This window comes from Coenobita brevimanus, chromosome 98, assembly GCF_032717465.1.
Source record: "Coenobita brevimanus isolate Jiangsu-jjx chromosome 98, ASM3271746v2, whole genome shotgun sequence".
Taxonomy (NCBI): domain Eukaryota; kingdom Metazoa; phylum Arthropoda; class Malacostraca; order Decapoda; family Coenobitidae; genus Coenobita; species Coenobita brevimanus.
In genome coordinates this window covers 2,083,274-2,094,498 of record NC_137051.1, presented here as the reverse complement: position 1 = coordinate 2,094,498, position 11,225 = coordinate 2,083,274, and the positions used below count along the sequence as shown (strand labels likewise).

At 40.5% G+C, this 11,225-nt stretch overlaps 1 non-coding gene across 1 annotated transcript; it reads right to left on the bottom strand.

The window, feature by feature from the left end:
- Positions 1-435: 435 nt before the first annotated feature.
- On the bottom strand, positions 436-508 carry TRNAK-CUU (transfer RNA lysine (anticodon CUU)). Its single transcript has one exon. It is a non-coding gene; the product is annotated as a tRNA-Lys (tRNA).
- Between the last annotated feature and the right edge of the window lie 10,717 nt (positions 509-11,225).

Sequence of the window (11,225 nt, the reverse complement as noted above, 5' to 3'; positions counted from 1 at the left end):
AAAAGGCTGTGGAGATTATTATTACGGATCAGAATAGCAGTTATCCATTACTATGCAATGGCTATTTTGTATCAAATGTTTAACTGAAATTATATACAACTCCGGAAATGGAAAGGATGAGATAAAAATACACACACACACACATTCACGAGAGAGAGAGAGAGAGAGAGAGAGAGAGAGAGAGAGAGAGAAGAGGGGAGGAGAATGTAATGAAAACGAGAGAAGGCGGGGGAAATGTAATGAAAACGAGGGAGAGAGAGTAAAAGGGAGGGCAGGTGGGGAGGGAGGTAAATGAAATGAGGATGTATGAGAAAGAAAAACTCATCAAACCCCACGACCCCACACCCCTTACCCCTCCCCACCCACCAACACCCCTTACTCGTCCCCACCCACCCACACCGGCCAGAGCGCCAACCCCTCAAAAAAAAAACCTTACGCCCAACGTGGGGCTCGAACCCACGACCCCGAGATTAAGAGTCTCGTGCTCTACCGACTGAGCTAGCCGGGCTTAGAAAACCCTCCCGAAACCGACCATTTTAGTACGAGAAGGTCTTATGAACTGGTCCGTAATAGAAGACATAGATATATCCACAATTTTCCTGTTCTCCTGTCAAAGATCTGATTCACTAACAAATTCAACGTTACATTTTTGTCATCATTACAACCCCATTACCACTACTAGCCCATGTATTTGTGTGTGAGTGTGTGTGTCTGTGCTCTCTCTCTCTCTCTCTCTCTCACACACACACACAATCCTCCTCCTCTTCCTCCCGTCATTTCTCCTTTAACTTCCATCTCAACCACTTCCATCAAACTCCTCCCCCTCTTCTTCCACCTCCCCCCCCATCCTCCTCCATCAATTCTTCTCCCTGCTCCTAATCCTCCACTGTTACTTTTTCCTCCTGTCTGCTATTTTCCTTGTCCTGAGAGGCGAGGGGGGTCTAGTAACCAAGGATCACGCGTGTAATTGGACTGGGCTTAAGTTACCCCTTCCATTACCACTACTGAGAGGTGGGGGATCAGGGGAAAACAGGTCAGGTGAAAAATGATACGCTTTTATTTCGATGATAATACGAAAATTATTCATGATTTATACACGCACGTTCTGGTTCTGAGAAGTTAAAAATCATTACTTTTTTCCCCATTATTTATAAATGAGTGATACGAACAGCGTAAGTGTATCACCATCATTATCATCACCACTGTTCCTCCCTGACCATCATCATCATCACTCTTAAATCACCATTCTCATCCATATCTTTTACTTCGTCGGCTATGTCCAGAGCGCAATAAAAGAATTTAAAAAATAAAAATAGTGGGAGACCTAATCAATGACATGACCAATGAAATGGGATATACACTCACTCACTCAGCATTCAAGACGTAGGTTATATTTTATTTTCAATTTTTTAAAGTACTCTAATTCTAGGGAGTGCAGCTCGAACGTAGGAAAATGAAACCTCGTGTAACTACTGATGATCGTGATGATGATGGGTGATACAAGTACGCCCCTCAGCTACTTTCCTATCCCTCGAAAGCAGAATGGGCTGCAGGAGAGGGGTGATTTCAGGCTCTAGTCAACTGGATTCGCATTGAGCACAGGGCTGTTGCTGCTACTACTGCTACTTACCATCCTCATCATCCATCATCACCCATTCTCTCACTATGGCCATACCAGTTTAACACACCTAGGTCTGTCCCTTCCGTCCTTCTTCGTTAACTTCCACGCCCCTTGCTTACTCTATTATTTACCACCACCACCTCAAACCACCTCTCTCTCTCTCTCTCTCTCTCTCTCTCTCTCACACACACACACACACACACACACACACACACACACACACACACACTTTCCAACCCTTCCTCGTGCTTTCGGTCTATCACGTAAGTTGCCATCACGTAAGTTGCTATCACACGTCATACCCATGCCAAGCCTCGCATCCATGCAGTCACCGCCACTGCACCTTCATTCATACTCCCCTTCGCCAGATGATTTTATTCAGTAAAAAGAAACAGACCATGCAGTAAAGAATCACACGAATAATAAAAGAAAAAAAAACAGTAGTAGTAGTAGTAGTAGTAGTTGTAGCAGTAGTCGTCATCATCATCATCATCATCATCATCCCAAACGCGGCACCTCAGGAAAAAGTTGCGTACCTTTACTTTTAAAATAAATACCGACTTCCTTAATCTCTGGAAATGTCAGATCCCGTTTTCTTTGAGGGCAGGCGTCAGGGACTTTTCCAGGGGGGGCTTTGGATTATTGACGACACAAGTTGGGGAGAAAGGGAGGAGAGGAAGGAAAATCAGGGGGTACTGGAAGAGGGGAGGGGAGGGGAGCGGCCTGGGGGAGTGGTAAGACGGGGTGTGTGGGAAGTGGCAAGGAAGGGGAAAGGAGAAGTGTGGAGAAACGGTGTGTGTCAAGGAGTGGGAGACAAGAGGGACAGGTGGGGTGTGGAGGGGTGTGAAGGTGTGGGAGACGAGAGGGAGAGGTGGGGTGTGGAGGGGTGTGAAGGAGTGGGAGACGAGAGGAAGGGAGAGGTGGGGTGTGGAGGGGTGTGAAGGTGTAAACAGGCGACACTAAGTCCTGGAACACAAAAATAAAATAAAATAAAAATAAAAGCAGAGGAAACTTATTGCCAGAGTACCCACAAGCCCGTCAAAACATTCAACTTCACCCCTTACGTAAGATGACATTATTATTATTATTATTATTATTATTAGGAAAGATTTTAGGTGGAAGACTTGAATTTATCCTTTATTAATTACTTCACGTTTATAGGGCTCTTCTACGCAATATTTATTAGGCCGAAGGGAAAATATAATAAAAAGGCGTCACCGTGCAGAACAGAGTAAATAATAATAATAATAATAATAATAATAATAATAACAACAACAACACGAATACTGATTTATACTACTTAGTTTCCAATATCGCTGTTTTTAAAGCTTTGCAGGTAGTTCCGTGTCCTGCCAAAAGATGACATTTTTGTGACGGTAAAAAAAAAAAAAAAGAAATATTAATTACCTGCATTTCAAATTCATATTTCTTACGATAAAATTTTCGTCTCTCTCTCTCTCCAACTTTATATAAAAATCCAAAATTGTGTGTGTGTGTGTGTGTGTGTGTGTGTGTGTGTGTGTGTGTGTGTGTGTGTGTGTGTGTGTGTGTGTGTGACGTCCATCATGTCCACACCGGCGGACCAATTAGCACCACTATTGACAGGGACCTAATTGGGACTCCTGACGAGCGCAGACTACTTCGCTCTGAGGGGGGGGGAGGGCACCTGGACGCGTGTTCTTGTAGGCCATGGAGGCTCCCTAACACTTTACTATTTATCCCTACATTTATATATTTACCTACAGACTGAATAGGGAGGCTGCCAGAGATCGAGCAGCCTGGACAGCCGCCATTAGGTGACCAAGGCCAACGCATGCAAGCAGGTTGGAGACTTTATAAACGATACGACACGATACAATCACATGCCTTCACCCCGCAGTCACAAACAAATCGTCTCAAATTCAGTCATCCTGTCCTCCGCATTCAAGCCTCCCTCTCTCCAACGCACACCACCCACCCTCCTATCTCGCCACCCCAGCACCCCATCTCATCCTCAGGCTCCCCTTCCCCACACGGCTGATTAATATTCTGAGTACGGTATCTGTGCAAACCCACTGAGAGAGAGAGAGAGAGAGAGAGAGAGAGAGAGAGAGAGACAGACAGACAGACAAATAATACCGTTATAATATGCCTAATAAATGGGTACGATGGAGGTGGTAAAAGAATCTTATGCCCATGTCCACTCTGCGCATGTTGGAGGTTAGGATATGGGTTACTTAGGATATGGTAACTTTGGATAAGGGTTACTTTGCTTTTGGCTTCCTTAGTGCTCGCGTGCAAAAATAACTGCTTAGAGACTTGATTTAGAATACCAACGCTATTTTGGTGATGTTGCTAGTGATGTTGGTGTGACCCTGGTAATAATGATAATGATGATGATGATGATGACGATGATGGTAGTGGTAGTTGTAGTACGGTGATGGTAGTTGTAGCGTTGTGATGGTAGTGGAAAGTCATGATGAACCTAGCTGTAATTGAAACAGTGATGCCAGTGGTAGGGATGGGTGGTTCTCAGGGTACTGGTGATGGTTGTGAAGCCAGTGGTGATGACAATGATAGTGGTGCTAATGACTGTGCTTGTGGTAGTGGTGATAATCGTGTCTGTGGTAGTGGAGTTGATGGTAGTGGTAATAACTATTATGGTTCTGACAGTACTGTTTGAGATGATAATTATACTGCTTGTGATCAAAGACATTTGCCAAACACAACCCATCTGTTCCTCCTCTTCACCAACGCTGGGTACGTGTTAGACTATCTTCACTTTAATTTGTCCTAAACCTGACATCTCTTCATAAATGCTGACCAGTAACAATAGATTAGCACTAAAATCCGGTGCTATAGTCACGACGAAATGCGATGTGAAGGATGCTAAGCTATAGTGTCGTCTTTTCTACGTAAAAAAAAAATAAATAAATAAAAAAAAGGCGAGAATCTGGGACAAGTTTGAGTAAAATGAGTATATACAGCACAGTAAATATTAATTAGTGTATTTCTCCCACTCCCCAACACCACAACCAACCACGCACCACCAATTCGATACATCACTTTTATCCTCACGCTCACCCAACTTTCCAATCCCACAAACTACTAATCGAAGTCCCCAACACCATCCTCCAAATATTACTAGTGAATATTAATGGTTAGTTTTGCAAGATCTCATTAGATGCAGAGACACTCCAATTTTCAGGTGGCATAGGAAGCTTTCTTGCAACTTTTTCTGGGGTGATCTATGTAACATAACTTAAAAATCACGTGTTATTTATGTCGCTCTAATAAAGGAATAATTTATCGGTAACATACTAAGAGGATCCTGCGGACTTCCAGCCTTTGGTTTCTTCTATCTTGCATTAAAAAAAAAAAAAAATCGCTATACTTAAGATGTCACGAAATCACAAAAAAGTCATAAAGAACAAGACAAAAGGGTTTCAAGATGTCACGAAATCTCAAGTCATAAAGAATAGGAAAAAATTTCAAAGCTATGATTTCAAACAAATATTTCCTTATTTTTTCTTTCGTAGACCCAGGCATTTTTAAGCAACGTACCTGGAAACACGAAGCCACAGATTCTTGGACGGCTTCTTGGGCTGGAGAGATATATGGCACAAATTCAAACAAGAAAATTCTGAACATTCCCTGAGTAGAAAAATTTAGCTGATAATGGATGGATATGGTATATAAATGTTTCATTTGGTATCATACAAAGATAAATTTACAGAATGAAATTAGAGTACAGTATACTATAATTTAAGGACAGATTTACAGAAATTACAGTATACAGTTATTTGGGGCTACATCAGGGAAGTTCATCAAGAGTGCATGGAACACCTTTGAGTTCTAGTCAGTTCTATAATTAACAAAACCATCACCTCACTGAACTAACATAGGAGACTTGAACACAACCCCAAACATGTATTTAAAAAAAAGTTCCAAATCATAATCACTTCACTGAACTAATGAAGGAGAACTGAGATTAACCCTTAACATGTAAATATTAAAAAGGGAGGGGGGGGGATAAAAAACTAAACCTCCAAAGCTTAACGGCACTCCTAAAATTTAACGGTCCTAACAGAACTCAACGGTCTCCAAAACTCAAAATCAAACACGTCAACACTCACATTTAGCTGACCGACGATCTTGTCAAAGGCCCAGTACCATCGCTCTCTGGCCGTCATCTTCTTCTTGGGCGGCTCCTCCCCAGGCACGCCCCCGTCCTCCTCGAAGCTGACGTGGCGCTGCTCCTCGGACGTCGGCAGGGGGGAAAGTTTGGCATCGCGCGGTCCCTCAGCGGTGGTTGGCGTATGCCCGGCGGCCGTTGGCGTGGTGGCAGCGGCGAGGTCGGTGGTGCCCGGGCTGGTGATCTGGAGTAGGTGGGGCAACAAAAGGGTGAATTCATGTGTAAAAATAATCTTAGGCCGGAAATCCGTAGCTACAAGTTCAGTTCTGTCTGCAAAAATAATAAAAATTAATAGCGCCGTAAGAAAGGAGGCGTAATTTTATAGATTTATCATTAGCATAAAGTATAAATTAGGGTTTGTTATTCAGGACGGTGATCTGGGGTAGGTGGTGTTAGGACAGTAAATTCGAGGGCAAATATACAGTATAAGCTTGAGAACTGTAGTTACATGGACAATTCTGTTAGAAATATAAATAAATTAATCAGGGTTTGTTATTCGGCTGCTCAGGTAAGTGGAGCAAGGAGGAGGGCACTTGAGGACAGGAAGATGGTTATATAAAAGCAGGTGAGTTCCAGCAAGAGAAGACAAGATGGGGGAGTTCGGGAAAACAAGGGTAAATAAGACCGGGTGAATTCAGGCATAGTAGATGGTTCACCCTGTTGATAGAAGCATCCATCGATAAACTGACAGATGGATGGAAAATATGGTTTGTTATTAGAGTACAAAAACATAATGGAGCTTGTAATTTGTAGCTGGATGGTCAATTCTGACAAAAAAGAAAATATAAAAAAATGGTCTTACCCACGTCGTGGCAGGTGATTAGGTACAAGAGTAAATAAGACAGTGTGCATTCCAGTAAAATAAAAATAGTGGTCTGTAAGCAGATGGTAAAATATCAAAATCTAATGCTATTTACGTATAAATAATAAAATTGGGTTTTTTTATCCATGTCAAGAAAAAAGTTGAAAAATAATGAGTGGTAAATATTGTACAATTGCAGCATGACTCGTGCACAACTGAACACAAAAACAAAATGACACTAGGGAACTGCCATTAACCGTCTGTTGGCAATTCGGCTGCCTAAAAAAAAAAAAAAGTTTAAAACTTCAGGCTAATTATCTTAAAACCTAAGTAATGAGTTTTTTTTTTTTTTTTTAGGAAGAATATGCACCCATCCTATCTGAGATGGGATCATATAATAAATCTCTTGGATCCGATGGCGACAATGCTTAGTTTATTCTTGCTACCTCCAAATCAATTATATATATATACTGTATATATATATATATATATATATATATATATATATATATATATATATATATACACACACACAGTATATCAGGAATTAATGAAAGCTTATCTAACCCCCTCCAATTCAGTTGTCACAAAAAATAAATAAAATAAAAAAATAAATCGCGTTCATGAGGCAAACTCAGCTACTATGACGTGTTTATTATATTCATGTTACTATTTGACTATTATTCATTTCAGAATGACCTTTCCCACGATATTAGTGAAGACAATCTTTAACTCGTGCACCATGCAAGGTCATTACCAAGATGAATAAAATCGTCTGGCTGTAACAAGAATAACACAAGCAACACCGTCACTGTGCCGAAGACATACAAGTACGGTACCTGTAGGACATACGCAGACAAATTTTCATGAAGGAAATCAACTCCCAATCCGGAGAAATATACTATAACCTGCATTACTCTTGCTATCAGACGATTTTATATTATAGTAAATTTCTCGAGCTGGAAGTGGTAGATAAAGCCTTCGTTGACCTCTTCCATACTGGAGGTCTTTTCCATGTTGAGTAAAATCATCTGGAGGCAGCAAAAACACACTATTTCATCGAACGTTGGTGAAAAAATACATCCCACATGTGAAGAACTGTTACTACAAAGGTCTCAAGCCACCTTCCAGGATCTGGACCACAGACCGCCATATGACAGACCAGGCCTCTACCACTGAAAAACTTATCCGATGCTTAACTAAATGAAAGACTGGAAAAAAAAAAAATCAATCCTATCTCCTACTGAAGTTGGAAGCATGTCCTAGGTAAAGAAATATCACGAAAATCAGCACTACTGAGGATGGAAGTAATACCCAAACGATATAAAGATAAATCACTATAAATAAATCAAACTACAAAATCGGAGAGGAGTAAATAATGCCCATAATTATAAAGATGTATCACTGAAATCAGATACACAAAATCACTGAAAGGCAAGCATACCGCAAACCTCATACAAAAAAAACTAAGAAATCTGGTCAGACAATTGGCAGAGAAAAAAAAAAATGCAAGGTTTAAGGCGTTCAGTTTCTTCAACCCACTAATCCCGGGCAAAAAGGACGCTAAATCCTGTAGATATATGCATCATTATAATTATACGCTGGAAGTCTCGTAACACATTTCATATGATAGCCTATTCTGTATACTTTTAACTCGAAAGTCAATAACTCCGGTGTGTGTGTGTGTGTGTGTGTGTGTGTGTTCCTTACAAAGTGGCTTAGTACGCCGTATATACAAGTAACAGTTTGATGCATGCATTAGTATCGGTAACATGCGCAGACGGTGAGCGCATGCAAGCCGTCATAATTATTCGTAGCACTTATTGTGTATAGTGCATCAGGTTTATCAATGTTTTAGATTTCACGTTACATAAAGGTGGCCGAGTTTACTGGCTCTATTTCCTTATTTAACTATCACTTTCAGTTATTGGAGGCTAAAAGTGTTCAAACTACAATATCAACAATTAATATACGTACCTTGAGATAAATCCATTCAAAAACAAATTCAAAATTTTAAACAATATTAAATAACTGACTAGCAACTACCTCCCTCCCCCCCACTAAGACCACGTCCTAACTATACATTCTATCCTTGCCATCTTAGTCTATTGCATGCACCTGAGACATTTTGAAACAGAATGGGGTTGACATAGCTTTGACTAACCCCTCCAATCCCAATGCTTTCCTAAACTGAATAAACTCGCCTAGAGATGGCAGGAATATACCAAAATACAAAAATACGTCATCGTAATGAAGGAATGGAACGAACTATTGGTACATGCATTAATTTTTTTTTTTTTTTTTTGGGGGGGACATCGATTTCCAACGTGGTTTTCTTGTTGCCAAAAATCCGAAATACCGAAAAGCGCCTATTAATCGTTCACAGACACTTCCACAACTGTACCTCACAAATTCACAACAGACTGACCGAAAGACTATGCCATATCTACACCATTTAACGTCGATAAAGTTACTCGCTACGGCATCCTGTAACGTACCGACCGGAACACAATGCAATACCTCTTCAGAACATCAATATAGTCATTAGATACTAGCCATCCTATACCGTAAATAGCAAGGGGAAAATAAGACGTCTGGCTCTAGATACGAGTAGATTAGACGGAAGTCCAACATTTCTGACCAACCTTTTGAGGAACGCCGCTCACTGCATTTACCCCCATCAATACGTTGGCCTCTCAAGATAATTTTAACCTCTGAGAAGACTTCGCACTGGAGGGGTTATATAATCTCAAAACTTTCAGCACGAGTACCTACATACTGTACAATTTACTCCGCCTTACGTCAGACCGTATAAAAAAAAAAAAAAAAAAAAAAGGCGACAGGGAATTTCTGGCTTTACCTACTCTAACTTTCATAAACAACCCAGATATAAGCCACGTGGAGATCATTAAACGGCATATATATGTGGCTCTAACTACATCTTTCCCTTCGATTACCCGGTAGTGGCCAGAAGTCTCGCAGTTACAATGATTAACGGAATACGTGTAGTTCCGACTACAGTCTCATTGCCAGCCATAAGTGTCGTTGCAAAGATCAGCTTAATGGAACTGAAGTTACTGTTACGGCAAGCCTGATCATGAACTGCTAAAATATTGTAAAATTATCGAGTTACGTAGCATCAATGTTACTCTTCCACTCCCCCTCATTACATCTATCCAAAAACAGCGTCATATGTATCAATTTCCTAACTAAAAATCCTAATTACCCACAACTTTGGCTTTAGCTACCGCAAAAAAGAAAGAAAAAAAAAAAAAAGCAGTTTTCGCCATCATACCCTTCCGTCTCCCTCGGCTGACAGATTTTCTACCAAAGTATTTATCGTCAGACAATATAATACATACATACAGCTACAGATACCCTTTGTTGCGATTTCCACTACAACTTTAACATCGTTTCGCGAAGTTAAACATGGTCATGTAACGGGAGATGCCTCTCATTATCTTTCCCTTATAGTCAATACAATATTTCTCCTGCAGGCTATGCTCATATTTTCAACAATTACAATTACTAAAGCCTAAACAATGTAAAACTGAATTTATGTGACTCCTGACACAAACCAAACTTGTAAATACAGTATTTTACTGTATACACAAGTAAACAACAGCATTACACCATACACATAAACAACATACCATTGTGGTTAGTATTCATCGGTATTTGTCAACAACTGTCACTACATTTTCACTAATCCCAGACACGTATATCTGACATTCCTGTATCAGAAAAATACATTATCTTATTAGTCCACGACGAAAAAATGTTGTGTCCGGTGTCACATCACGCGACACCATGCACACGAGGAGCTTATCAAATCAGTTTAAATTGTAATCGTCCGCCACCTAGGACAAGCACACTAATTAGAGCAAACACTACACCTCCTCAGCGGACTCAATGGCAACTACAGCTGAGTTTTACCCTCACAGGAAGGCACATTATCTCAACCCAGTTACCCACATCCTCTGCTGATAAACGGGGTAAAGTTATAACTATAAATATGTCGTCCATGCAGCAGCTACCCGTTAGCGTCTTGTGAAAAACCATCTACTCAATACTAAGAAAAATCTAAATTTCGTTAAATACATACCGTTTGTAGCGAAAGTGATTAATACTAAATTCAAGATGCAATTGCATTCACAAACTCAGTTCTATAATAAAATGTACAGATTTCAAAATCGGCATAAACAAGGGCAAGACGTTAAGAAGTAAATTTTAAATCTACCTGTTGATCAGGTCGCAAGGAGTCCTCCACGCTCGGCTGTCACACGATAAAGAGGTCATAGTGTGAGTTCATCATGTTCTAGGCAATGTAGGGTAAATTAATATTTCACATCATAATCACTATTCACGTCCTAAGCTTCCAAAATCACTCCACTTCCTGCCACTCACTAGCGTGTCTACAAGCAACCGCCATCTTGATTTGAATATGACCCTCTTATAATCCATATGCTAAGGTGTCTAAGAATTAAAGAAGTATCCATCAAAATGCATGACCAGTTATGTAGTTCACGACCAAATAGCTCTACTAATAGCATAAAAATGAAACCTATGGCAAAAATGTGTACAAAACAGGCGTGCATGACAACTGCCCAAAACTGAGATCTCCCATT